This window comes from Alligator sinensis, unplaced genomic scaffold (assembly GCF_000455745.1).
Source record: "Alligator sinensis unplaced genomic scaffold, ASM45574v1 scaffold720_1, whole genome shotgun sequence".
In the NCBI taxonomy this organism is placed as follows: Eukaryota; Metazoa; Chordata; order Crocodylia; family Alligatoridae; genus Alligator; species Alligator sinensis.
Window position 1 is genome coordinate 1,103,514 of NW_005842026.1, and position 27,085 is coordinate 1,130,598.

Consider the following 27,085-nt stretch of genomic DNA (forward strand, 5'->3'; position numbering starts at 1 on the left):
GAAGTGGTGCAGGTGCCAGATCAAGACCACCAACCAGAACTGGTCCATGGACCAGCTGGGTCATGCCCATCCAGCCCAAATGGGCAAAAAAGGTTGACCAACACTGTGCTGTACTATAGGTGCAGAACAGATCATGGATAGCTATAGCTTACAATATTGTAAATGATTTAGTCATTAAATACAAGGTCTCTAAGCTTTGATAAAGATAATATACAGCCACTGTGCTCTTGCACTTTGAGCTTAAGTAGCAGGAACATAAGCAAGTTCTCTGGTCCATCGACTTTTTTTTTTTTTAAATACCTGTGTTCAGTGTATAACTCAGTGGGGCTCTGATCTCTAACTTAGGCTTTTCATCTGCATTTATGAAGTTGCTTCAAGTCCTCAGATATTACAGCAGTGGGTCAGAATAAGAGAAAATACATATTCTAGGATTTTTTTTTGGACATGGGCTCAGTTTTTAATGTTCACAAAAATTAAAGACTGACAGTGCTGCTAGAGTGAAATATAGTTTGTGTTGATGTCATGCAATCTCTCCATCTCACTACTTTGGTAAAATTATACTCTTGATTCTATCTTATTGGGCTTCTTTCTCAAAAATAGATATCTAGTTATGCCGAGTTCTCGGCTAAATGATAACACTACCCAGGATGTTACGTACACTCAGTGTGTTGCAGGCCCTCCCCTCATGTCATTTTACAAGGTCACGGACAATTAACTAAACTCTTCCTGAATAGTTGCCCCACCTCCTGTACAGACTTATTGTTTCTTAAGCATTCTAAGAAACAAGGAGGTTAATTTCTTTCACATGCAACAACATTTCTCTTGTACTCTGAGAGGTTTCCAGCCTTAACTTCTTCACCCTTTTAATTTCATTTAGAAAAAACACTTCCTTGCAACTTGCACAATTAGGGGGGAAAAAGAGCTAAATTATGGTGGTTGCTCCACCAATGACATCTCAATAAACAGAGTTTTAAACATTTATCCAACTTTATTGTATTTTTCTTCTGAGAAGTGATTAATTTTTAGAACACTGGCAGTTACACCACTGTATTCACAAATCCAAAATCAATTTCAACCAAAGTGGTAATGGCAGGAACATCTTGTCCCTAGCAGTTATCCTTCTTATTTCTTGTCTTGTCTGCTTCTTTGAGTAAACATACTTCACACAAACGTTGCACTAAGGCTATTGAATCCTATTGAAAATGATTTGGGTACTCGATTTGAATCTCACTTTGATCAGCGTGCATCAGGAATAACTGTAGAAGTCACACTTACACTAGTGACAGACTAGAATCAGGTCCTTGGACTTGAACAACCAAGATTAAGGCACTGCTGTATACCATTAGCCAGTTACTCAATCCCGTTTCTATCTAGGACACCAATGGATTTCCTGCAATTGAGCGAAGCTGGACATTTTGTTCTGCTGCATTAAAGATATAGGCAATTACTTGAAATATTTAACTGTTCACTACATGTAAAATATTGGTATGGTTTTTTTAAATTAATAATTCAGAATTTATTTTGTAGGCAGCAATATGCAAACAAAATGTGGTACTTGCCCCAGGATATGGGCAACACCATTCATACACACATCATGCATTGTGCCTTCAGAAAACCCAGTATCCAAAAAGTACACACATTTTTGAAGGAATAGATAAAGGGGATTGCAACTGAAAACCTAGAATTGTTATTTATGGAGAATTTTTAATGTACACAGTTAAGTCATTTGGTGAATACGAGGAAGGAAGGAGGAAAGGTGGCATGAAAAAAGGCATGAAAATTACAGTGAGAAAATCTTCAAAATGTAGGTATAAATGAGCCCAGAGATACGTGCAAGAACAACAAGTTCCACCCACCCTTTAAGGGAATTTGAGAAGCATGCACTTGATATGGAAGGCAAAAGGAAGTCAATTAAGGAGGAGGGTGAAATGATCAGGATAACAAAAGCAGAAGCTGAGGTTAGCTGCAGTGTTTTGAATAGAATAGAGTGAAACAAGATGAGATATACACACACAGGAGAAGAGGAACGTCTGTTCTTTTTCCTTAAAACCTACAAAGAAATTGACAGTGGTTAAGGTTGCTGGTGTCCTGAAACCACTGCCTATCAGACTAATCAACAGTGTCCTTTGTTTTCTTACTCTTCCCCATCTCTTTCTCTGCATCCATCTTTTCTTTCTTATTTTAAACTTTAACACACGTAGGCAAGGACCATTTTTTGTTCAGCACATAGTTTAACAGGCTCCTGGTTTATGACTTGGGTTCCTAGGTCCTATACAAATATATAAACTAGCCAACTGCTCGTCAAGAATAATGGGGGTGGGAGGGGGCCAGGACAGAAGCCTGCGACCCTTCCCCCACCCCTGCCTTGGGCTGGGGCCATTCCCCTTCTTCCCTCTGCCAATTCAAGCTGGGGCTAGGGCCTAGACTGCTCCCTGCCTCTCCTACTGCCACTTCAGGCTGGGGCCTGATCTGTTCCCTTCCTGCTTTAGGCTGAGGCTGGGGCCGGGGCCTGAGCTGTTCCCCGGCCCCCCACCCTTGCTGCTTTGGGCCGGGGTTGGGTCCAGGGCCCCTCTCCCCCTCCCCCACATTGCTTCAGGCCAGGGCCGGGGCCCACGATCGCACCGGTGTTCATGGTGGCAGCGGGATGCAGCCACCAGTAATCCTTCCCTGTTCCCTACCACCTCCCCTCCCTGCTGGCTGTTGTTGGGGGTGGTGGGGGGTGCCAGCCCCTGGCTTCAAGGAGCAGACCCGGGGGAGTGAGGCCAGTGAGCTCCAGTCCCTGTCATCCCCCTCTGCCTCCAAGGAGCAGGGGAGGGATGTAAGGCTAGTGTCTCCCCCACTCTGGCCCCTCAGTCCCCACTGTCATGGCAGCACTCCGCTGTCTGTCCCTGTCTGTGTAGGGCACTCTGATTGGCTCCTGAGACAGCCAATCAGAGCACAAATAAAGCATTATGGACAGACTTAGGCTTTTATAATACTGTATTAGAATAATGATGATGATGACGACGATGACAACGACAAAAGCAAGTCAAGGCCTAGATGAGAATTTTTGCTTTAGGAGTGGAGAATAAATAGCTGAATTTATGGAAAAATATAGAGGAATAATTAATAACTTTTAATGGAAATGTGAACGTACAGGTAGAAGAAAAATGAGGCATCACATAACACCAAATTTAAAAACCTATAGAAAAGAAAGCATCATGTACTGGGAAGAGACAAAAAGTGACAACAAAGATGGGATAACAAGACACCTAGAAACATAAGAGCCGTCTTTCAGACTATGAGAAGACCCCTGCATACAAGAATAGATGATTTCCATTATATGCTATTTACTGAGTCTTTTGAAGTTGAATTCCAGCCCCCTGTAAAATCCATGACTGGAAACCAATATATATCCTTTCATCAAAGGTTGATATCTTTCATCAAAGATTCTGTCACTTGCCTGGAGAGGCCCGAGTTTATCTATCACCAGCATGTGGTGTTGTCTCAACTCTGGCAGCAACCTGACGTAAAAACAACCCATCTCCCAAAACTATCAGCAAGATGAAGATTTCACAAGATGGAAGCTTTTGATTTCCTGTCTGATTATTTCATTTAATCAACACCCACGCCATAAAAATCCAGACTTCATTATTTACCACATAAAGAAGAGAATGTCATAAAATGCTACATGAGTAAGCTGCAGGCTCACTGTCACAGCTCAACCATTTTCTTAATTTTTTTTTCCTCTTTGCTATCAAGGACAACTCACCCCTGCTACAGTACAAGGAAGCAATTGGCTTCTTGTCATTGTTTGTAAAAGGAATTTCTTCACAGTTTCTATCAATCAAGACTTCCTCATGAGAAAAATACAGGGAAACATTAAAATATTCCTCCTATCTTTAATTCTGCAAGATCCATTTTCAGAGGCCCATAGTATAGAACAAAGTACAGCAGATGTATGTGGAAAAGCTAGTTCTGCACAATCATTTTCAACAGGGGTGTTAAAACACACCCCATGCTCCAGGTGACACACAGACTGTGGTGCTCCTTGCAGGCTGAATCCAGATGCAGTGATGGCAGGGAAAGCAGAGGCACTGGGGAAAATCATGGCACAGGGCAGGAAACAATGGTGGCAGGCAAGGGGCACTCTGTCAGTAAAGCCTTTGCTCATCCTGCTGCCACTGAAGGCTGTCCCCAATAGGGCCCTGTAACCAAAATCTGCAAGCTGGCTTTCCCCCACCTCTCTACCACTTGTCCTACCCCTAAATTGCTAGCCCTTCTGGGACCCCTGCAGCTGGACAAAGTGGCTCTGTGGGCTGGATACAGCCTGCAGGCTATATGTTTGATATCCCTGATTTTCATGAGGAGGTCACATATCCATAGGTTCATAAACAGTGCTTTTTTGTTTTAGTTGGACTCATCTATGTTCTGATTCTATAGATGACAATGTTAATGTTTTTGTGCAATGTATAGCCTGAAGTGGGTCACTCTGGATCAGAGGTGAGCAAAATATGGCCCACCAGCTGGATATGGCCTGCAGCTGCCCCCCATGACCCTCTGCATGGGGCCAAGCCCTACCTGCTCCCGCTGGGGGTAACCCATGACATACTCCGACCCTGCGCCTGCCAATGGCACTGCGCCCACCATCAGCACTACCCAACCATGGCCAACATTCACAGAGCTGCTGCTGCAACTGCTCAAGTGGTGCTTGGCTCCCCTTGCCTCCAGGAGTTCCTCCTTCTCCTCCTGCCCCTGCTGTGCCACTCTGGGCAGTGGGTAGCATGGGGAAGGAGCAGCAGTTGTGGGGATGAATGCCAGGCACCACATTTCCAGCCATGCGAGGGGGGTGGTGTGGCTTGGGGGAAGCTGCAACTGGGTGGCTCCTGCCCCAGCATGCGGAGCTGCAGCTCCAGCTCCAGCTCTCGCATCAGCTTTCACCTCCTCCACCCACCTGGTATGATGAGCCAAGTGAGTGCAAGGTGGCCAGAAGATGTAGCTGGAGGCCCATGCAATGGAGCAGGAGCTGTCCAGCTGTAACTTGCCCACTACCTAGCGGGGTGTGTGATGCCCTGCACATATCCCCATGGCCATCACCACTTTCTTGTGCTACCTGCTGCCCAGAGCAGTGCAGCAGGGGCTGGAGGAGGAAATGCTGCTGGAGATGGGGGGAGCCAAGCAGTACCCGGGCAACTGCAGCAACAGCACTGTGAGTGCTGGCCACGCAAGTGCCATTGGCAGGCATGGTGTGCATGGGAGCACGGTGCAGGCTGCCTTGAGCAGGAACAGGTAGAGCTCAGCCCAGTGCAGAGCATTGTGGGGTCACCTGCAGGCCAGATGGAGGTGGACCACAACTCCACTGCACTGATGGAGAGAGCTCTGCTGCATGTGCCTTCTGCCCCCCTCCACCCCAGCCAGCTCCCAGGACCTAGTATGTGGTCAGCCCCCCCCCCCCCCCACACACCACCCCACCCCACCCACAAACCCACACACCCCCATTCACAGACACCCACACCTCCCCCCATACACAATATACAAAACTAAGGCTTTAGTTTCAGCTATTATGCAATTGCCTAATATATATACTACTAAAAAAAGCCATCAGTCAAGACAAAAAATATTTTTTGAAATAAAATTAAAATGTTACAGTAGACGTTTGATTTTTAGTACATTATTTATTTGTTTTTTTATCTATAATTTGTTAAAATGATATCTTAAAAAAGGTTTTTTGTGTGCGGCCCTTGACAGTTAAGTGGCTCACCAACTAAAATAATTGGCCATCCCTGCTTTGTATGTACAGGAGTTGGATTCTGCTGTGATAACAGGACTCAAGTTCAACATGGAAGAGGTAGAAAGCGTTACCTAGTCTAATGCTCTGGATCTCCAGCCCAGAAAGCAGGAGCAGCTTCTGTTTTGCTCTGGCTACCCAACCTAGAAATTCAGAGTTTTGTATAGAGTGATTCTGTGGCATCAGACCAGACCAGCAGTGAGATGCACATGATTTAGAAGTGACACACTGTGGGCAGTGGCTGGGCATCATTGAACTCACAGTGCCCCAACAGACAGATAAATACTTCTGAACATCGTAATGAGGCCTGATTGGAACAGACGTCACATAACTGTATCAGAATAGGACCTGGTGGTACAAATTCCCCTGGGCTAGAGTAGATATGAGGAAGAAAGCTAACCCAGGACATCCCCTGAACTGAATCTAGTTGGAACCATGGATCGTATATTTTTAGGTGATTTGCGACTAAGACTTTGGGACCCACACACACACTTTTTATACACCAAAATGAGGAGAAAGTATGAATGTGGCCAACGGCATAATTCCAGTAAGTTATGTTCTGCTTATTGGATTGTAATAAGAAAATAAATATTTTTAAAATTTATTTGTACACACACACACACACACACACACACTTGGAATGGTCCAACATCGGCAGAGTTTGATAACTGATTCTTTTAGGGATACTGGTATTTCTCTACTGGGTGAAATTACTCGAGTTTTGTGGTTTGTATAGTCTGTCTGGTACTTCTTAACACTGATGTAAGCAAATATTTTGTCTGGCTGTAGGTGATTTTTCCCTGCTCAAAGGCATTCAGGAACGTGGAACCGTACATACCTATTGTACAAATGGTAAAAAGGATGACATATCTCATTAAATGATACATCTCTCTCTCTCTCTCTCATATATATATATATATATATGAGAGAGAGAGAGATCTATATATAAATATACAATATTTCTTATAAAATAAAAATACATATAGATATATCTGTATATGTATAGGTATGTTTTGTTCCTTTTCACCATCTGTGCAATAGGTATGTATGGTTTCATGCAAATCCCCAAGCTGAAGTAATTTCACCCAACAGAGAAATACTGGTATCCCTAAACAAATCAGTTATCAAACTGCCACTCTTACACCATTCTAGGTAGCATCTGTCTGTGTCCATCCTGAAGTAGTCATTCACTGTATCTTGCCACTAGGGTCTTTAGTAACAGCCAATTACTTCATGAAGCTGTTCCAGAATAGCTGTTCATCCATTGCTTCCTAATTCCAGGGCCATTGACGTTGGTATACAAAACCAAAATAAATTGTCAGGGTATGTAATCATCTGTACATTCCACTAGAAAGATGACAAGAGTTAAATTTGAGCCAGAAATAGGAACAGAGTTCTAAATAAAGGCTTAGGCCATTGTTAATTTTATTTTAGACTAAGACTTTGGAACTTGTTCCTTTTTGTTTTACTGCCATACAGTTAGAAGGGTATGCCAGCACATGTAGCTGCATGCATTCTGGGTGTATGGGTCTTCCCAGATGCACAGGACTTATTGGCTGCACAGGCTTTTGAAAACTGAGTCAGCATACACTGTCTTTCTGTCATTTTATTCTGAATAGTTCATTAGTCATTAAAATGGATAATCATTACATTGACTATCCTTTGGTTAGCCATTTTAAAATACATTAATTGCTTCATACAAGACAATCTGTTTAATATCCTGTCATAGTAGTCAAAATTATGAATCCATTAAAATTATACTGACATGGAAGTCATAAAACAGTTCAAAGGAGGTCCATTATGATTTGTTATGCAAGCAAGGACCTATAAACGCCAACAAAAAAAGAAATAGCTTTACACTTTCCCAATATTTGTAATACCCCATTATGACATTTTGTTTGTTTGATTTGTTAAATATCAAGCCAGCATCTATAATGACCCAAATGTGCTTAACAAACCTTGTTATCTTGCTACTGGGTGAGTTCCTGTCCTTCCGAGATGTACTTGTCATGCTGCAAGGAGGACAGAATATAAAAAATATTCACTTTCCCAAAATAATGTTAACTGTTTCCAGCACCACTGTTCAAGGCTTTTTTCCTGGATTTTCTCTTTACCAGTAACATAACTAAGGGGAACAACTGGGACTGCAGCTGTGGGCACTGCCTCTGTGGGGGAGTGCAAAAATAGCTGCAACCATAGTGGCGACCTCTGTGTGCGCGTGCAGGGAGGGAGTACAAAAAAAAGCTTTAAGTGCACCACGGCCGTCAGCGTAGCAAGAGCTGCCTGGCTATACCTCTGCTCTTTACATAGCGCTTATAGTTTACACGAAGCTGCAAGTAAAATAAGCCTGTGCCTATGTTCTCAGAGCCTTCTTTTAAATGCTGATCCTCTGACATCTCTCTAGTCATGGTTGTTTTGTGTGCACAGTCACTTTTGCCCAACCATCAAGAGAGAAAAATAGCATTTGCCTAGGCAAATCAAGTGAACATCCAATTATTTGATATGTGTACAGAAATGCTGTTTGTGTGTAGGATGTGTTTTCTGCAAACAGTGTAATTTTGCATACTAAATTGATGGTTGGAATGAAGAACCCACTTTCAGAAGTAATTTTGAAAACTGGGTGCATGCTAACATATGGAGAAAACGATAATGATTCTGAAAGTGCTTACATATGTGAAATACTTTGCTCACAAGTCAGTCAGTGAACTCATATGAAATTGCCCTGTATTTCCTGTGTGTGCTTTGTTTGCTATAATAACAAATGCATTTGTAATCATAAAGATATTATGTATGGCATTTGATAAGTAAGATTGTCTATTTGGTCTAGAAACAGGGCTAAGAAAAGTATTCGCAATCCATGTCAGATTTCCAGTCCTTTCTAGATATGAAATGGCATTCCTATAATGTATTTATTGCCCACCTCAGGAAAACAACTTTAGAAGGATGGAAAAAATGATTTTAAACATGAAAATCACAATTATTTTCAATAAAATAAAATAAAAATTTACTCTTGTGATGTTTTTCTTCTTTTTATTCCTTCCGTCATAAAATATAATGTTAAAAAATAGGGCCAATCTAAGATACATGTGTCCTTAACTTTAAACAAGTTCTAATTCGTTAAAAGTTTTTAAGAAAAATGATGAGAGACTACAACTCCCATTGCTGTCAACAGCAATTGCTCGGCGGTTCTCTAGATCAAGCCTTTGATATTTTTACAAGTTAAAATATTGATTGTATTTAGTGCTGAAGTACATGCAGATTCCAAAGCAGCAGCAAATTGTAAAAATAATACTAAAAGACTCATTGGTTTTTACCATATCCCAAGAAACTGACATATCATACAACTAGGAATAATCACATTGCATTACAAATATTAAAAAAAAAAGACAAAAAAAACCTCTTAGGCAGACAGATAAGTGTTTAATGGAATGATAGCTTTTATAATTACATACTTTCCAAATGACTAATGATGGTGAGACTTGTTCATATTGGAAATGTCAAACACTGAAATATAGAAAGCCAGTGCATGAAGATGAGGATGGTATCAAATTGGTGCCAAACCTGTTTTTGATAGAAAACTGGGTTTTCAATATTCCTCAAAGCTTTTCCTCAAAGCTACGTCATGTGAAAAAATCATTTTTTCAGTCTATAACTGAACCCCAAAACAGCAAATAAATATGATTTTATTCTGAAATGAAACTCCCATCAACCTCGCATGTGGGCCTTCTGGGTGCACAGCTCTGCAAGTGCTGGGTGGGGACAGTTGATTGATTCTTTCCTCTCAGCAAGCTCAAGGCTGGTATCTAGGTGGGGTGCCAGATGCCCAGCTTGAAGGAGGGTGGATGATCAATTCACCCACATCTAGCACTTGTAGACCCCCAAGCAGCCCCAGCCTGTTTAAGGCTGCCTCAGTCACCATGCTGGCAATCAGATGATTGTTAGACTGGGGCAGCCTGGGGTTTCAAACTGGGCCAAGGCTGCCTTCCTCCTAATGCTGACAATCAGCTGATTGTCACCACCAGAACATACCGTATGTTCAATTTAAGGGAGTCATACATATATAGACCAAGGTATTCTATATTAGATGTGGAACATTGTTGCGGCTGGTTCAACATTTCATGGCACCCCACATTGACTGAAGATGTGGCATGTTAACATTAATGGCACGATGAACACATTAATTGTACCATAATGATAAAGAGTACCATGACCCAATGAAAAAAAGACCATAGCACATTATCATAAATGTAGTACAATGTAGTACAATGCAGGAGATTGCAAGAAAACTGAAATACAACTGCCATAATGCATTATGGTTTGTTTCTGAAATAAAACACATCAATTCTCAGCTGAAGTTTCCTGGCTTTTGATTTCTTGCTGAAATCTCAAATCTGGCTCAGAAATGTAAAGTGTAAGCATGATTGTATAGTTCAATGCCCTAAAACAGGGCTATCCAACTTCTAAGTGGTTGGGAGCTATATACTACATGGGCTACACCTGCAGGGGCCACTGCCTCCCCAGCTTGGATACCACATGTGGCCACATCCCCTGGCTACATTGCAGGTGAGGATTCTTTCACAGTACTGTGTGTGCGGGCAGCTTCTCCACCCCTCAACATACCATGCATGGACAGGTGCTTTGACTCATCTTCATTTCTCACCATGGGTTCTTCTACTCGCCCAGGCTGCATGGATACTCTAGGCTGCTGGCTCCCTTAGTACCATGGGCTGGGCCACCCCATTCCCTGGGGTAAGGACATGCAGCAGAAGCTGGAAGGGGAGCCCTGAGATCTTCTGCAGCCAGAGTGATGGGGGGCAGTAGTGGCTAGGTGGGATCTGAGGACCTTGTTAACTCTGTGGGCAGCATATAGCCTTCAAGGCATGAGTTGTATAGCTATCCCCTAGAATATTTGGGGTACTTACCTAGAAAGGCAGGGTCCTGGATTTCATTTCCTGTGCTAATTACTACTTAAATATTTTACGCAAAGTGGAATAAGAGAAAGCCACGCAAAAATATATATATATTTTAGGTGTTCAGATGCTCTCCTGGAAAGTGAGAAATGTAAGGCTGTTCCTTGGTCAGCATAATGACTACTATGAATCCCCTTAATTGGTACCCAACTCCCTCCATGCATTACAGACATCAGCCTCAACTCAAGATTGTGAAATCCACTAGGTTACCTAAGAGTAAAGGCCTTGCTACAGGTTAATTTTGGGTGGATTCTAGAACTCTTAACCCCTCGGCTATTGACACATTAACATCTTTAATTGGCTTAAAGTGCTTGTTATGTGGCTCAAAGTTATGCCTTACCAGGGCAGGATTATCTCTTGATCTGCATAACTAAGGTACTGTTCCATTAAGGCATAGCCATTCCCCAAAGTGTGCTGCTCAAATTGAAGGTGTGACTGCAAACTAGTGCTAAACCAATCCATTTCTTTGTTGCTCACAGTGTAATATGTAACTAAGTCCTAAGATGCTACAATTCTCAGCATTGCAACATTAAACCCCTCTTCTGAATCCAACCCTCAGTGTAAATTGAGTCTATGCTGATGCAATAAGGTCTGTCTGAGTTAAAAAACCTGAAAAAGTAACGGCAAAAATTTTTTATCTACTCTATTCATTCTTAGGAATGCATTTTCTAAAAATTCAATGATGCAAATGTCACTGTCAGAACTGTTAAAATATCTCACTGATCGTTGTTGAAAATCCTGCAAGTAGGCCTGATCCTACTCTCACATCATAACACTCATATAATTCCACTAGTTTTTGTGGAGTTGCCTCTGATTTTGCATCAGTGTGCCCCCACGCATCTCAGGCACAAAAAGCCCAACTATCTTGCTTTCATAACTGACAAAATATTTATCTCCTCCCAAAAGCATTTATAAAATAAATAAGTATTTTTTGTCTACAAATCTGTATCATGTTAAAATTAAGGAAAAATAGTCAAGGAAAGTACAGGTTTAAATACTGAAGTTTTTGTTGAATTAAAGATGAATATAAAAGTACAATCACTATAGTAGTTCCCCAATTTTTGTAATTTAATATATATATAAAGCTGCTGCAGAATCTAAAACTTGCTTTAATGGAGGCCTGCAAAATGCTAAGCATTATAGCAAAGAATTATTAGTATTTTGGCTCATATTGGCACATAGTATTTGGGGTTTGTGTGCGCGCCATATATTTTACAGATTTTTTTTTAAAGAATTGTTTAGCTCTCTACATACCAACCAGGCACAAATCATACCATGAGTTCAGCTATAAACAGTTATGAATAAAGAGAATACATGAATACAAGGGTGTAGGTTGCAGCTGTGTTGGTCTAAGGACATAGGCAGACAAGGTTCCTTGGGTGAATCTGATATCTTTTATTAGACCAACCCAAATAGTTCGAAAATAGTTATTAAGCAAGCTTTCGGGTTCAAAAATTTCGTCAGGCTAAGAAAGTTTCAGCAGTTGGTGTGTGCTCTTCCTGGATGGAATGAAAAGTAAAGAAGCCAACGGCTGGGCTGGTATGCATACAAGACAGGTAGTCAGTGAAAATGTAGATTGAGGAGTCAATGGGTGAGACAGGCAGGGTGGGGAGAGGGAGAGAGAGAAAGAGAGAGAAGGGGGATGAAAGTAGAGAGATAACTGGGGAGTCAACTATCAGGCAGTTTATAATGTGTCATAAATCCAATGTCTATATACATGAATACAATACACATAAGAAGCCTCTAAAAATACTTAACATAGGTTTTCTTTGAATAATATAATGCTGTTCTATCCAGATCTGGTATTTAAGGATCTTTCAAAACTCAAAAGAGGAGCTATGTATTACATTGGGAAAAATAGGCATCTCCACTCAAGTTACATAAATTTCCCATTTCAAACTTATGTGGGTTTTACGTATTGGACAGTAAAGTTCTCATCAATTCAAAGAGAACACAATTAGCCCAATTTGGAGCACTTCCAAAAAAAACCATACTCTACACCCAGGTTAGGTCCAGGGCTTATTATTGATCATAATGGACCTCAGACAAAAGTAAGTTTACAGGAATCTAGAGTTTGGGAAAGTAGGGAACAGCTTCATAAATATGAATTTAAAAACATGAATGTTTGGAGGTATAATAGCTTGCTGTAGGGATTACAGAGACAAAGTCAAGAAGGTGGTCAGTCATGTTAGTCTGAAGTCAGTCAGAAGGTAGAGCAGGGTGGCACCTTAAAAACTAGCTGGTAGGGCTGTGCAAAGCTTCTGGTGCTGATTCAGTTTGGAGGAGACTTCGCCTGATTTGGCAGCCAAATCTCCCAAAGAGCTGGGCCCATGTGGGTCAGCCTTTTTAAGAGCCAGGAGCTGAGAGCAGGCAGGGGATGGAACCTGTCTGATTTAGAGATTTGGCCAATTCAACAGTGGCCAAATCTCCAAATCAGATTTGGCTGAATTGATTTGGGACAATGATTTAAATCACTGAATCGAATCACTGTCCCCTGAATCAGCCGAATCTGAAACAAATATTAGCCACTTTGCACAGGCCTATTAGCTGGGTCAGAGAGGCATGAACTTTCACAGGCAACAGGCTACATCATCAGATGAAGGTGCAACCCTGCCCTGCCTTGTTCCAAAGATAGATAAGTGCAGAGTGTAGGTAAAGCAGTCAAATGCACATGGCAGTGAATGCCTATCACCACAGGCGCTTGTTGGCCTTTATAACTTAGCAGTTGCCTTAAATAACAAAATTAATTCACTAATCCTGTGAATAATATTTTCATTATTCAAATTATTGCAGTAATTTTACAACTATCATAGTGATAGGGGCATTCAGGAAAACAATGATAGCACTGAAATATTTATCACATAAAATCGGCAAGTTAAAGCAATAAATATATACAGTGTGAATGTACTTAGGTAGAATATATTTAATATATATAAATTATAAACATCTCTATCCATCCATCCTTTTTCCTTCTGCCAACCTCCAAAGCAATACTTACGCCAGATATAGTTATGATGATAACAGTGCACAAACTGTTATTGAACTGACTTGCATACACTGCAGTATAGAACACAAGGTGATAATAAACTAGAGAGATCTGTAGACATCTGGAGTTTTTTTTATCAATCCTCTCTTCATTTAGCCAATCTGAGGTGTGAAATTTACTTGGATTAGTTTTTTGTTCTTTTGCTTCTTGAGTTTACTCAAACACCATTACAGGAGAACCAAATTAAGAGTATTTAGCTTAGCAAGTTAAAATAAATCAAATACTATATAATTTAGATCGAATGCATCCTTTCAAAAAATTAAGATGTGTAGGACTTGAAAATATGAACAATTACGGTACAACTACATGGTAAGCTTAATGTGCTAAGCAGTAGCACCACAAGGTACATACTTTGCTAGTGCTGGTTAAGAAGACCATATGCACACAGTTGCCTCCATATGGCATTAGAGGTAGGTTAATTAACATGAATTAGGCCAGTTCATGCTGATAGCCCACCTCTAGCAGACACAGCTCCCTTTCTTTCAGTTTTGGAAAGGCCTTATAACACCACATAATGTATTGCAAAGGTGAAGCTACCTATCACAGTAAGTACCATACTTACCCAAACACAAGATAACTCTGAAATGAAGGCAACCCAACCCCCGCCCTCCCCAATAATTAGATTCCAGACATGTAAAATTTATAAATGTGTTATAATTTTCCATGCATAGGACCCCCTCCCCCCACATCTTGTATTTGAATCTAAAATGAGGAGTTTTTCCTTATGCCGAATGAGAAAAAAAAATCTCATCTTCGATATGAGTAAATACAGTATATATGTAGCGATCACTTTAGACACAAGCACTTCTTCAACTACAAGAAACTGAAAGGGAAAGTCATGCCATCATCAGCATGGGAAAAAAAAAAATTACTCATCCACAGAAAACAGCAAACAACATTTTTCCCCATGTGACTATCATGAATTCCTGCTAAATATAAACACTTATTTTAAACAACCTTCCAAAATGAACCTAGTACAAACCTGTGCAATGATGTCCTACTAAGGCTTCAGTGCCTTTGTAGCCAGTCAGACCTTTGCCAAGTTGCAGCAGAGTGAAAACTAAGCATAGCCTTGCCAACTTATTTTCTGGCTATTCATTTAGACCCTTTAGACACTTGTAACAGTAGCATTATGTCAAAAGTATGGGGAGAAACTTTGTATGTAGCAGCAAAAGAAAAGACATCCTTGCCCCTTTCAAGACATGGATGCAGTGCATCCCTGGTGTTTGCAGGGAGGACCACTCAAGTATGCACCATCCACCTGCTTCCATGTACACATGCCAGATCAGGAAATGTTGTAGTGATGCTCTTCGAAAGATATCTCTACAGCTTCAACTTCACTTCAGCTCTAAAAATCCTTGAAGATTTACACCTGAAGCAGCTTTCCCCCTGCATTTCCTGGGTTGGCATATGGTAGCAGGTGCAGGTGGGTAGGGTACCTTAAAAAGCAACCCTATTTAGAAGTAGACATATCCCTAAGATGTATATCCCAGAGAATTAAGATATATTCTCCTCTGAGAATTGAGTCACCTCTTGGTCTTGAGGAGGGAAACTAAATAAGTTTTTCAATTACTGGTAGCAAAGCCAGTACGTCTATTGGTAGCCACATACTTAATGGAAGCCTTTATATAAGCCCTTTTTCTGAACCCTAAGGGGTATTCTGGGTGAAGAAAATGTTCTGTTTACCAATGGTAAATGTAGGAACTGAGGCTATCTGAGAGAAATAGTAAGCAAACAGGAAAAAAAAAAGCCAAAGAAAGCTGTGGTGGGTATCGACCTGAGAGGAAGGAGTGGATTAAAATGGCTTTTGGGAGTATAATATTCACTGGCAAGGCAGGCTTGACAAGTGAGCAAACAAACCAGTTTTTCCTTGTTCCTACTATATTCAACTAAAAAGAACTCATGTATATAAGCAGGATTGCATCAATGAAATTTCTGATTTTTGCTGCCCTTTTCCCTTTTTGATTAGCTCTGGCTGAAATTCAAAATTTACAGGAAATGTTGGTATTTGGAATTCTGTTTTATCCCCACTTCAGTATGAAAACAAATACTTCAGATATTTCATATCAAAGAAAAACTTCAAACTAATTGCTTTGCATCAGAAAATGCATTAACAAATTATTTTAAAATAAAATTAGTTTTGAAAGGTATTTGATTTGTTTTCTTTTTTTTAATTATTTTTCTTAGTTTTACATTATTTTACATCATGCTACTGGTATTATGCAGTAGTTAAAATACTGTATTATTTCATTTTTAAACTAAGGGTAGCTGTACTTAATACTAATTGAATTAACATATTTTCTAGGTCAGTGTCTCAAATTTGGCTGCAAAGCAGCAGTTTGATACTGACACTTTGAACAAGAAAAGAAAATCATGATAACACAGCAATATTGAAAAAAGCTGTTCCTTTAATTAGAACCGTCTTGACCAAAATCTTTTGACAAATATTTTTCCAATCAGTGTTGCTCCTAATGGAAACAACCCAGCAACATCTCAAACACTGGCTAATTGCTTGGGCTAAAGATCAATGGCAAGGATGTTTGTTGCACTTGAGTTACTACTGTGTAGTTCCCAGATCTGTTGCATAATCAAGTTGTGGCTCAGTAAAATCCTGGGATGTTGTTTTTCTTCCTGCAGTATCCACAAAAATTTCACTTCATTGCTTGGCATATCCATGAGCAGCAACTGTCAAGTAAATATACTATTCATCTGTAAATGGAACTTAAATCCAAAAGGTTCTGGACTGGAACATAGAGACACTCCATTTAGAGAAGTGAAGGAGACCCCACATGGTAGGCTCAATGATAGCGAAAAAAAACACAGACTAGCCTTCCCCCTTCTCAATAATCAGAAAAGGTGGTGAGGAACTTAAGGTGTTCCAAACATTTCCTTGGAGGAGGCTACTAAAAAAATGCAAACTCTAATAAAAATCCACAGGGAATACTCTGGTCACAATCACAGCATCCTCTCCCTTTTCAAACTCTATGAAGTGAAGCTTTTTATGTATAGCTTGTAAACAAACAGTAGTATTTTCTGCAAAAAAAAAAAAAAATTAAAGAAACAACTAGAAAAAGGAAAGGTGAACATCATAATTCAGGAAAGAGACATTTAGTACTGAGATTTTCTTTTTGTGGGGAGAGGGAATGTAAGAGTGAGGTAGAAAAAAATAACACAAAGAGATAAGGAGGTGTAAGATGAATGAAAAAGCATTGGACTCAGGAAAACATGCACCTTGATCACTTACAGAGAAGAAAAAGGAGAGAGAGAGCAAAGAGGAAGAGAACAAAGCAAGTTGGTAGGCCAGGAAATCAATAAAACGTTAGTTGGAGGAGCTCTTAGAATGATAGAAAAGTAGAGCTGGAAGGGAGGTCATCTAGTCCAGCCCCCTGGTCAAGGTAGGATCATTCCAACTAAACTATCTCAAGCAAGCATCTGTCTAACTTGCTCTTGAAAACTTCCAAAGATGGAGATTCTACAACTTTTAGATACCTTTACGTAATCTATGCCCATGCTGTACCAGCCTCATAGTGAAAAAAATCTTCCTGATCTCCAACCTTAAATTCCTCTGCTGCAACTAAAGACCATTGCTCCTAGTCCTGTTCCCTATGGCCACAGAGAATAGTTTATCTGCCTCCTCTTTATAATCATCCTTTAGATATTTCAGATAGAGATCTATTTGGCAGATTGTTTTCTTGTAATAAACAACAGAGTAGATTCATAATATTACACAATCAAAACAATACATAGCAAAGGACTCTCCTATTCCTATGCAAGGAGGAAAAAGGACAGTACAAGAGTTCTCACTCTGACTAGTAAACTTAGTCTACAAGCTGGTAGGTGAAGGGTAAATTTTCAAGTTCTGGCACATACTGTTGGAAACAATGTTCTTTGCTATGACTTCGATGCCCTGACCATTATTAATATCCCACTTCTGGTTGACAATATTTTAAAAACAAACAAAAGTTCATAGAAATCATAGAAAATTAAGGTTGGAAGGAACCTCAGGAGGTCATCTAGTCCAACTCCCTGCTCAAAACAGGACCCCCCCTCCCATCATCCCTTTCCCCTTGGAGTAACTTCTCACCCCAGCAAATCTCAGTCTCCCCAGCCCTTGACCAGACCTTGCAGCTCCAGTAAAGAAGTCACACGAACTTATGGAGTGTGCATCCCTGGTTTGTATAATATTAGGGACCCATGGTCTCTATAGAAACAGATGCCAGAAGTTGTCACCAGCTCTGAAAATCATTTCTTACCTCAAGACAATCAGATAAGATAAAGCCAGAAGAATATGTGAAAAAAAAGAAAAAGCAGCCGTTAGATTCAGAGAGAGATGCTGGTATTCTCCGAAGATCAGTCCACTCCTCAAATGTATTTACTCACGGGTGTTCACCTAGCTTGTCTATCTGATGTCCCTAACTCTTCCCCAAGACTTGGGGAGTCTTGTCTAACTTGACATTCTGATGTTAGGAATATAACATTTCTTTCACAGTATCCCCAGATTAAACCACTTCATATAGCGAAATTTTAAGTGATACTATAATATACATAAATAATATTACCATATGCCAGTTTATTCATGTGCTATGAATACACGAATATGCTAATTAAAACACCATAGTTATTATCTAATATTCAAATCTAGAGAAGCAGTTGGATGGGATTTGTTTCTGCAATATCATTGTATCAGAAAGTACTGACAGTCACAAAGTGAGAAATTGTTCTTTTTTGGCCAGTTATTTGCTCATAAAGGAAGACCTACACAAAGCAAGGCCAATTAGTAGCTTTAATCATGGGAATAGATGAACATTGGAAGAATAAAAATGAAAAGAACATGTCAGTGTCCTCTTATAGGACTATGTACATCATAGGGACTTTTTAAATAAGTAACAGGATTATCAATTTTAATTGTAATAAACTATATAGCTCTCTGGTACTCTTCCCAAACAGAGTAAAGTTCAACTCTACCAGCTTAACCTTATTTTGGTTCTAAATTGCTTGGAAGACTCTCCCCTTAATTCAATTTAAGGTCAGTGATTTCTTAGTTTACTTTACTTTGTGACAGTAACATTAACAGTCTGTCCAGAACACATGCTGCTTCAAAATCTCATTAAATTTTTAAACTTTTCAGAACAACTCTCTCCTTCTGTTGTTTTACTCATTTCCATTTGAATTAAGCTGACTTCCTGCATCTAAAGCTACAGTTCACAATACAGTTCTCCCTAAATCTAGCTAACAATAGTCAGTGTCCCAGGGACAACAGGACTAGAGGGAGACCCCGGCCCAGAACCAGAGGAAATACTCACTTATGCTTCGCAGGAGGTGGGAGCAGTGGCGGCGTGCAGGCCGGGGAACCACCTGCGTGGCTCATTAGCCGCGCTTTCATACGGCTGGGGCGGAGTGATGTCAGAGAGAGGCGCCACTCAGTGGAAATAAAACGCGGCCCCGAAGGCAGAGGGGGCGCGCTGCGGGAGGACGTGAAGCCCGGGGGGAAGCCCAGGAGTGGAACCGGGCACCCGCAAGGGGCCTTTGCCATGGGCCGAATAGGCTGCAGCAGCGCCGGGAGCGATGGAGGCTGGGAGAGCCGCAGCGCCGAGGAAGAGTGGCGAAACTGACGAAGGAGCCGGCAGAAGCTCCAAGGAGGAGCCCAGAGAGAGGAGCCGGCGGGAACTCCCGTGAGGGAACCGGGATAAAGCCGGCAGGAAGTCTGGTGAGGGAACCGGACTAGAGCCGGCGGAAACTCCGGTGAGGGAACCGGGATAAAGCTGGCAGGAACTCCGGTGAGGGAACCGGACTAGAGCCGGCGGAAACTCCGGTGAGGGAACCGGGATAAAGCCGGCAGGAACTCCAGTGAGGGAACCGGGATAGAGCCGGTGGGAATCCCGGTGAGAGAACCAGGGGAGTCCAGGCAGAGACGCCGGCGGGGTGTCGGGAAAGAAGGCCGCAAGGGTGAAGAGGGCCCTCGACGCCCAGTCCTCGTCCGGGGACAAGGAACAGAAGGTCCGCGACCAAAGGTGGCGTTGGCTGGGGTGTAGGGGAGGTCGGAGCCCCGTGAGAGCCCGCCCAGGGGTGCTTTGGCGCTGGAGGCCGCAGAGAGGGGGACCCCCCTGCTGTGGGCCCAGCCGCGACCGCGGTTGGCGAGTTCTGGGGACTCCCCAGCGAGAGCGGGACAGGTCCGGTTAGCCACCCGTGCAAGAGTTGCCCGAGAGCGCCTTTTGGAGCAGAGGCGGGCACAGTCAGGTAGCAAGTGTTTTTTTTTCAAACTGAGTGGTTGCTTTTATTCTTCCAGTTGTGACAATCTTTTAGGCATGAATCTTCAGTAATGTATCCAAAATTACCGCTTTTGCAATATGCTGATTTCTTCCCAATCCCATTCCCTTTGGCTTCTAAATCCCACCCATGACTTCTAACTAATTCAATATTCCCGTAGGACCCTAATAGCTTTGTGAAAAGACTGATGTCTGAAATCTCCATTTGGGTTTCACTCAGCCCAAAAGGAGATTGCACATGCAGTCATTTAGATTAACTGGAGTAGATGAACTAACTTGGATCAGGAACCAGGTTAACTTGATCCAGTGAATGCCTGCATGTGTTTGGAGCAAAGCCCTGGGGCTGCAAAAGTCCAGCCGCACACCCCGGCCCCGGGGCTGCACTCTTCCTACCCTCCCCCCACATCCTGAACAGGCTATTTTTAGCCCCCCACTCACCTGATTTTCTAAAAGACCGTCCTCCCCAGGGCCACCTGCCCCCGGATCCCATTAACTGCCACCATAGACCTGCTAACCCCACCTGATCCTGCCTGTCCCTTCCCCCTCTCTGAGTTACTTACACCAGGTTCCTTGCACAGCTTCCCATGTTGGCGAATGCCTGCAAATGCTGCTCCCAGTCTAGAGTCATGAGGCTTCAAGTAAGCCATGTGATCATAGACCATATGTGGTAAATATTTATATACACCCTCCATCTGTAAATTAGAAGCCAAAATATATGCCACTAGTGGAGATATTTACCTTGTCAATTGCCAACGTAGAAACAAACATCACTTATACTTCCTTTGGTTGGAAATGTTCTGCCTCTTCAAACTAGATAACTTATTCTGCTCAGTCTCCCATCATTACTTAACATAAAACGTTATTGAAGGCCCATTTATATACACATAAGAGCTCTTCAGGTAATTCAATTTGAAATAGTATTCAGCAAAGATGATAAAGGCAGTAGAATATGCAGATTTTGTATGTTTTGAATAATATCTTTGAATATAAAGTTGAAAAGATTTACTTTGTTACAAAGCTGCTGAATGTTCCATCAATACCATTTTCATGGTGATTTTAATATCTTTTTTATGAATTGCAATCAGTTTCACACCAGTCCCAGAGAAAAATAAAATACTGGTGAGTATTAAAAAAGTCTGGTGAGTGGAAATCAAGAAAACTATGCAATAGAAATAAAACAACTAGGAAGAAGGGGTAAAAGTAGATCAATGGACACAGGAAGTTTCTGAATTATATATAAACAGCTCTAAACATGACTAGAGTATCTTTTAATTGCATTCTCTCTCATGGTTTGTTTTGTATTTGGATGAATTATGTTTGCTTGAGTTACCGTATTTATTTACATATCTCTCTCTCTCACACACACACACACACACACACACACACACACACACACACACACACACACACACACCTTTCCCCCCTGAAAATTAGCAATTGGGGCCTCTCCCTCAAACAAGGAGTTCTATCCAGTTTGGTTAAAAGGAAATGTCTTTTCCCTGCTCCCTTCACTCTGCCTATTCAAAACAAGGTATAAGGTGAGCAAATAAATATGGTAATTAAATCATGTGCATTTAGTACTTTTTTCTCCCCAAGCGTGTAGGTGTCCCTACTGTATATGACAAAAACTAAAAGACCAACAAAAAAAAAGGAGCCAGCTAAAAGGTAGTAAGACCATTTGGCATACAGTTCTACCCCATAAATGTAACCTCTGTAATAAATAATTGCACACTAATGAAGTGATATAAAACTACTTTTTGGGGGGTCAGGTTTTTGCCCGTCTAGTTCATACAGTTAGTACAAAAAAGATTTTTTTTTTCCTTAAGGTGCTTTGTGGCTGTGACATTTGACAACATTGGAGTAGATGAATCCGTAGACTGCTTAGACGACACTGGCCTGTGAGCATGTGACACTGCACGTGATAGTCTGGAAAGCTCCTTTCGGCCCTATGTTCCTAAATCATTCATACAAGCCGATAAAACAGTATGGCCAATATATCAGATTAGAGCTTTTAAAATATTAAAGGTAATATAAACAAACCAGTATAGTATAACAGTCTGTCAGAGCATGGCTCCATTGAGGCCAATGGCAAGACATTCATCCTCTTAAATGGAGTCTAGATTTCACCCCGGTCTCTGAGCTCCTCAAGGTCCCTGTCCTGCATCACTGCCTCCAGTATGAGCAGGATCAGTCAGAAAATGCACAGATTTACTGGTGTCAGAGGGCTGTTGTTGCAGCTATGATGGTTCAGGGAAAATTTGTGAGATGAGGTAATATCTTTTGAAGTGTCAGGATTGCAAGAGTTAAGAGAGATATTAAACAAGCTTCTCAACATAATGTGCCCTTCCTCAGGTGTAGGAAGGAAGCAGATATAGCCTAAGCTAAATACCAGTCAGAACAATTTGTTTTGTTTAATTCCACTGTGTAAATGAATGTGATCACTTGAAATAGGAACTGCTCTGTAAACCTATGGAGCTGAGAATGTGCCAGAGGTAGTTACAGACCAGAACAGGTGTTATACCTAAACCGAATTATGTTAATGAATAAGACTGTTCAAAAGAGGAGAGGGAAATTATCTTGAGAAATGTCCATTAATTTATAAGTCCAATGCACGAATCAATAACAGCAGCAACAACCATAATAATACGAAAAAATAATTATGCATTTAGAATTTATTGGACATTTTAAACAAGGGCAGAAAATGCATATTAGGAATCCTGTACTGATGCTTGAATTTTAAGCATAGATATGGGATTACAAACACTAAAGAAGATTCAAAGTGAGAAAAAAGATTCAACAAATCTGGAGAGAAGAAATACATATGGGAAAGATGCATTTCATATTTTCCTCCCATGTAAATTAATGACACCATTACCAAAATATGGCTTCAATTTGAGTTATTTGGCATTATAAGATCAAACATGCAAGGTATTGCTGCAATATGCTGAGCATCCTTATGTTTCTGGGACTTCAAACACTTAATTTATGAAATCTGCGGTGTCATTTCCATGATTCCTGTTTACTTCTGAATTTAATTTCTGACATAGATCAATGTTTCTAAAACTGACATGAGAATTTTCTCTTGAGAAGAAAACAATTAGTACTGTTAAGACTGCAATCTTATGATTATGAAAATCAGAACTAAGATTCTCTAGTAGCTATTATAGGACAATGGTTAAATCTCTTAAAAGAATAATTTCTTCTTTCATACTGCACTGTACATCATGGTAAAAACTTCATGGTAAATCATTTCCATATATGTTTGATTTCCCTAAACACAGAAACTGGGTTGTTACCCATATTGCAGATTCAAGTATAAAAACCTGGTTTAATCAAAACCTAAAGTCATTTTAAACATGTTAATCTTAAAAGATAACAGAAACATTTCAAGCAGTGGCTATTTAAGCCACCAAAAACATGATCTCTTAATAATTTTTCTAATTTATTAACTTAAAACTATTAATAGAATAGCAACAATAGAATTGCTATAGCATTGTAAATATTTTGATTTAGATCAGTTAGATAAAGGAACGTCTAGGTTACATATATTCCAAATGGATTTTACTACAAACCTCCTTCTGGTAATGGGGATATCTATCATAGGTTAATTTTAGGACCTAAAGAAAAAAAATGCTATGTGGACTTACATATTTCCATGAGTCATAAAAAGCTCTCAGAGAAAAGCATACTCTGATGGATGTAGGGCCACCACAGAAACTGACACTGGAAAAAACAAACTGATTATAGGTAAACATTTTTTTACCGTTAAATATACAAGACTGACACATCCTACATGAAAAAAAATCATTACATTTAAATTAAATGCATGCCTTCACAGCAAGACCTTTCTGGAATTCAGTTCAGGGGAGAGGATGGGAAGTGAAACTTATTTAGGAGTTAACTAAGTGCATTAGGAAACTGCAAAATGTTTCTTCAGCAGTGCAGATTAGATTAATTAAGTCTTCCCTATTATAACAATGAACAATAAACTTCAAGACAGAGATCTTGTGGTGAAGTACAAGGCTCTATAAATGCCTCCCCCAGTATAAAGAAAACAACATATTAACTAGATAAAATAGATATGAAAGCTCACCTTGTGCCTTCTTCCCCATGTACAACTGTCACATTGGGCAACAAAATCTATGAAGACCTAAAAGGTCATGCCTAGAGAAATAAATATAGTGATAGCTCTGTGGGTGAAGGTCCAGGGTCTGACTTGTTTGTCTGAACCAACAAAGAAGAAAAGGAGAGGGCCCCATGTGCCACATTAACAAGCAGTAATAAGTGAGCACCACACCTCCATAAAGCTACTACTCTGATATGAAAGCTGTTTATGTGATAGGAAACATAGCTGCAATACATTAGAAAAAAATTACTTCCATGAAAGCAGTCATTTTGCTGTCTTCACTGAAGATACAATGCTATTCCTAATGACAATTATGTCCTAAATAAGAAAATTATCTAGTAACAGCTTTGCTCTGGATAACTAAACTAAAAATCTAATCAATCATAAGTTTTTCTTCAGCACACATCTTCATAATCCAATTCTGAATTTTGCATCTTGTATAACTTGAACAGGGAAAAGATTGGGAACAAATGTCTGATGGCCTAGATCAAGGGTGTTAAACATTTAGTCCACAGAGATGTATAGAGGGTAAAAAGAAGGCACCAAGTAACATGGGGCCTCTGCAGGACATGCTTGGTAATCTGGTGGTAGCACCAGGTGGCAAAGCTAATCTCTTTAACAGTTTATTTTCTTCCAGTTTTCTGAGCAGGGACAGGGACATCTCCCCCACTGGGACCCTGGACAGACCCAGGGGAGGCACAGCTATGTCTAGGGTCAGTGAGGACCTAGTCAGGGAACTTCTGGAGGGACAAGACATGTTCAAATCAGCAGGTCCTGACCATCTCCACCCCAGAGTGCTGAGGGAATTGGCAGACGTCATTGTCGGACCCCTGGCACAGCTTTACGAGCACTTGTGGTGCTCTGGCAAGGTGCCAGAGGACTGGAAAAGGGGCAATGTGGTCCACATTTTCATAAAAGGGAGGAAGGAGGATGCAGGAAGCTATAGGCCTGTTAGTCTTACCTCAATCCTGGGGAAGCTGTTTGAGAAAATTATCCAGGAGCACATCTGTGAGGGACCAGCAGGGGAGATTATGCTTAGAGGCAATCAACATGGGTTCATTCGAGGCAGGTCCTGTCAGACCAACCTGGTGGCCTTCTATGACCAGGTCACAAAAGCCTTGGACGCAGGTGTCACGGTGGACGCAGTCTTTCTGGACTTTAGGAGGGCCTTCGACACTGTCTCTCACCCCATCCTCATTAAAAAATTAGGCGACTGTGGTGTCAATGCCTACACAGTCAGCTGGGTCGCAAACTGGATGGAGGGCTGCACCCAGACAGTGGTAATGTATGGGTCATTTTTGACCTGGAGGGACGTGGGCAGTGGCCCTTGGGCTCCCACTGTTCAGTATCTTCACTGACGACTTGGACGAGGGGGTGAAAAGCACCTTGTTCAAGTTCGCAGATGACACTAAGATGTGGGGAGAAGCGACCACACTAGAAGAGAGGGACAGGCTACAACTAGATCTGGACAGGTTACAGAGGTGGGTGGATGAGAATAGGATGAGTTTCAATACGGACAACTGCAAGGTATTGCACCTGGGGAGGAAAAACCAGCAGCATACCTACAGGCTGGGGAACTCCTGTCAGCACAGAGGCAGAAAAGGATCTTGGAGTCACTATTGATTCGAAGATGAACATGGGCTGCCAATGTGGGGACAAAGTCAGGAAGGCTAACCACACTTTGTCATGCATCCATAGATGCATCATGAGTAGGTCCAAGGAGGTGATCCTCCCCCTCTATGCAACATTGGTCAGGCTGCAGTTGGAGTACTGCATCCAGTTCTAGGCGCCGCACTTCAGGAGGGATGTGGACAGCATTGAGAGGGTTCAGAGGAGGGCCACTCACATGATCAGGGGGCAACAGGGTAGGCCCTATGAGGAGAGACTATGGGACCTGAACCTGTTCAGCCTCCACAAAAGAAGGCTGAGAGGGGACCTGGTGGCCACCTACAAACTTGCCAAGGGGGACCAGCAGGCAATGGGAGAGTCCCTGTTCCCCCAAGCACTACCGGGAGTAACAAGGAATAACAGCCATAAACTGACTGACAGTAGATTCAGGATAGACATCAGGAGGTACTACTTCACAGTCAGGGCGGCTAGGAGCTGGAACCAACTTCCAAGGGAAGTGGTGCTTGCTCCTACCCTGGGGATCTTCAAAAGGAGGCTAGACAATCACCTAGCCAGGGTCATTTGACCCCAGCATCCTTTCCTGCCCATGGCAGGGGGTTGGACTTGATGATCTGCTTAGGTCCCTTCCAACCATGAAACTAAGATGCATCATGTTTGTGGTTCACAGGGCTTGTAGAGGGGCCAGTAATTCATTTGAGAAGGGGAGGGGGACAGAGGTGGGGTATGCTGACATTCAGAGTGTAGAGCCCTGTTAGCAATGCACATCCGTGGCACAGAGTGAATAATGGTTACATTAACCCCAACAGCTGCCATTTGCCCTGCCCTACTGTCATTCTCAAATCCAATCCATGAGGAGCCCTGTAGTCCATATCTGGCCTTCAAAGGAGCCCGGATCTGAACTGGGGGTGGGGCAAGTTCGACACCCATGGCCTAGACTAGGGGTGTCCAACCTTTTTGAATGTAGGGCCAGATTATGAACTTTTTAATCACCCAGTGGGCCAGCGAGCCATATTCAAAGACCTCACAGGAAGTGGTATCACATCAGGAAACGATGTCACATGACCTTTGACACCAATGAAGTTGCAGGAAGTGACAATGAAATGGGTCTAGAAATGTGGTTTAAAATCCAAAATAAAAACAATATAAAAGCAAGAATGAAATAATACCAAACACTTGACTAAAATAAACACTTTCGCTTCTACTCACTTCTCAATGAATGAAAGAAGCATAATGCAAGTCGACAGATCAAATGTGGAAAAGATATCAGCCAGAGTGGAAACT

At 41.4% G+C, this 27,085-nt stretch overlaps 1 protein-coding gene across 4 annotated transcripts in view; it reads right to left on the reverse strand.

The window, feature by feature from the left end:
* AKAP6 (A-kinase anchoring protein 6) overlaps positions 1-27,085 on the reverse strand; it is a 488,303-nt gene that overhangs the window by 366,509 nt on the left and 94,709 nt on the right. For 3 of the 4 annotated variants that reach the window (XM_025202476.1, XM_025202473.1, XM_025202475.1), the window contains one exon: positions 7,726-7,779. The gene's annotated coding sequence lies outside the window, so the exon portion shown is untranslated. Of the gene's footprint in view, positions 1-5,841; positions 5,867-7,725; positions 7,780-27,085 lie in introns of those variants that run through there. The other variant, XM_025202477.1, reaches the window with a different exon arrangement.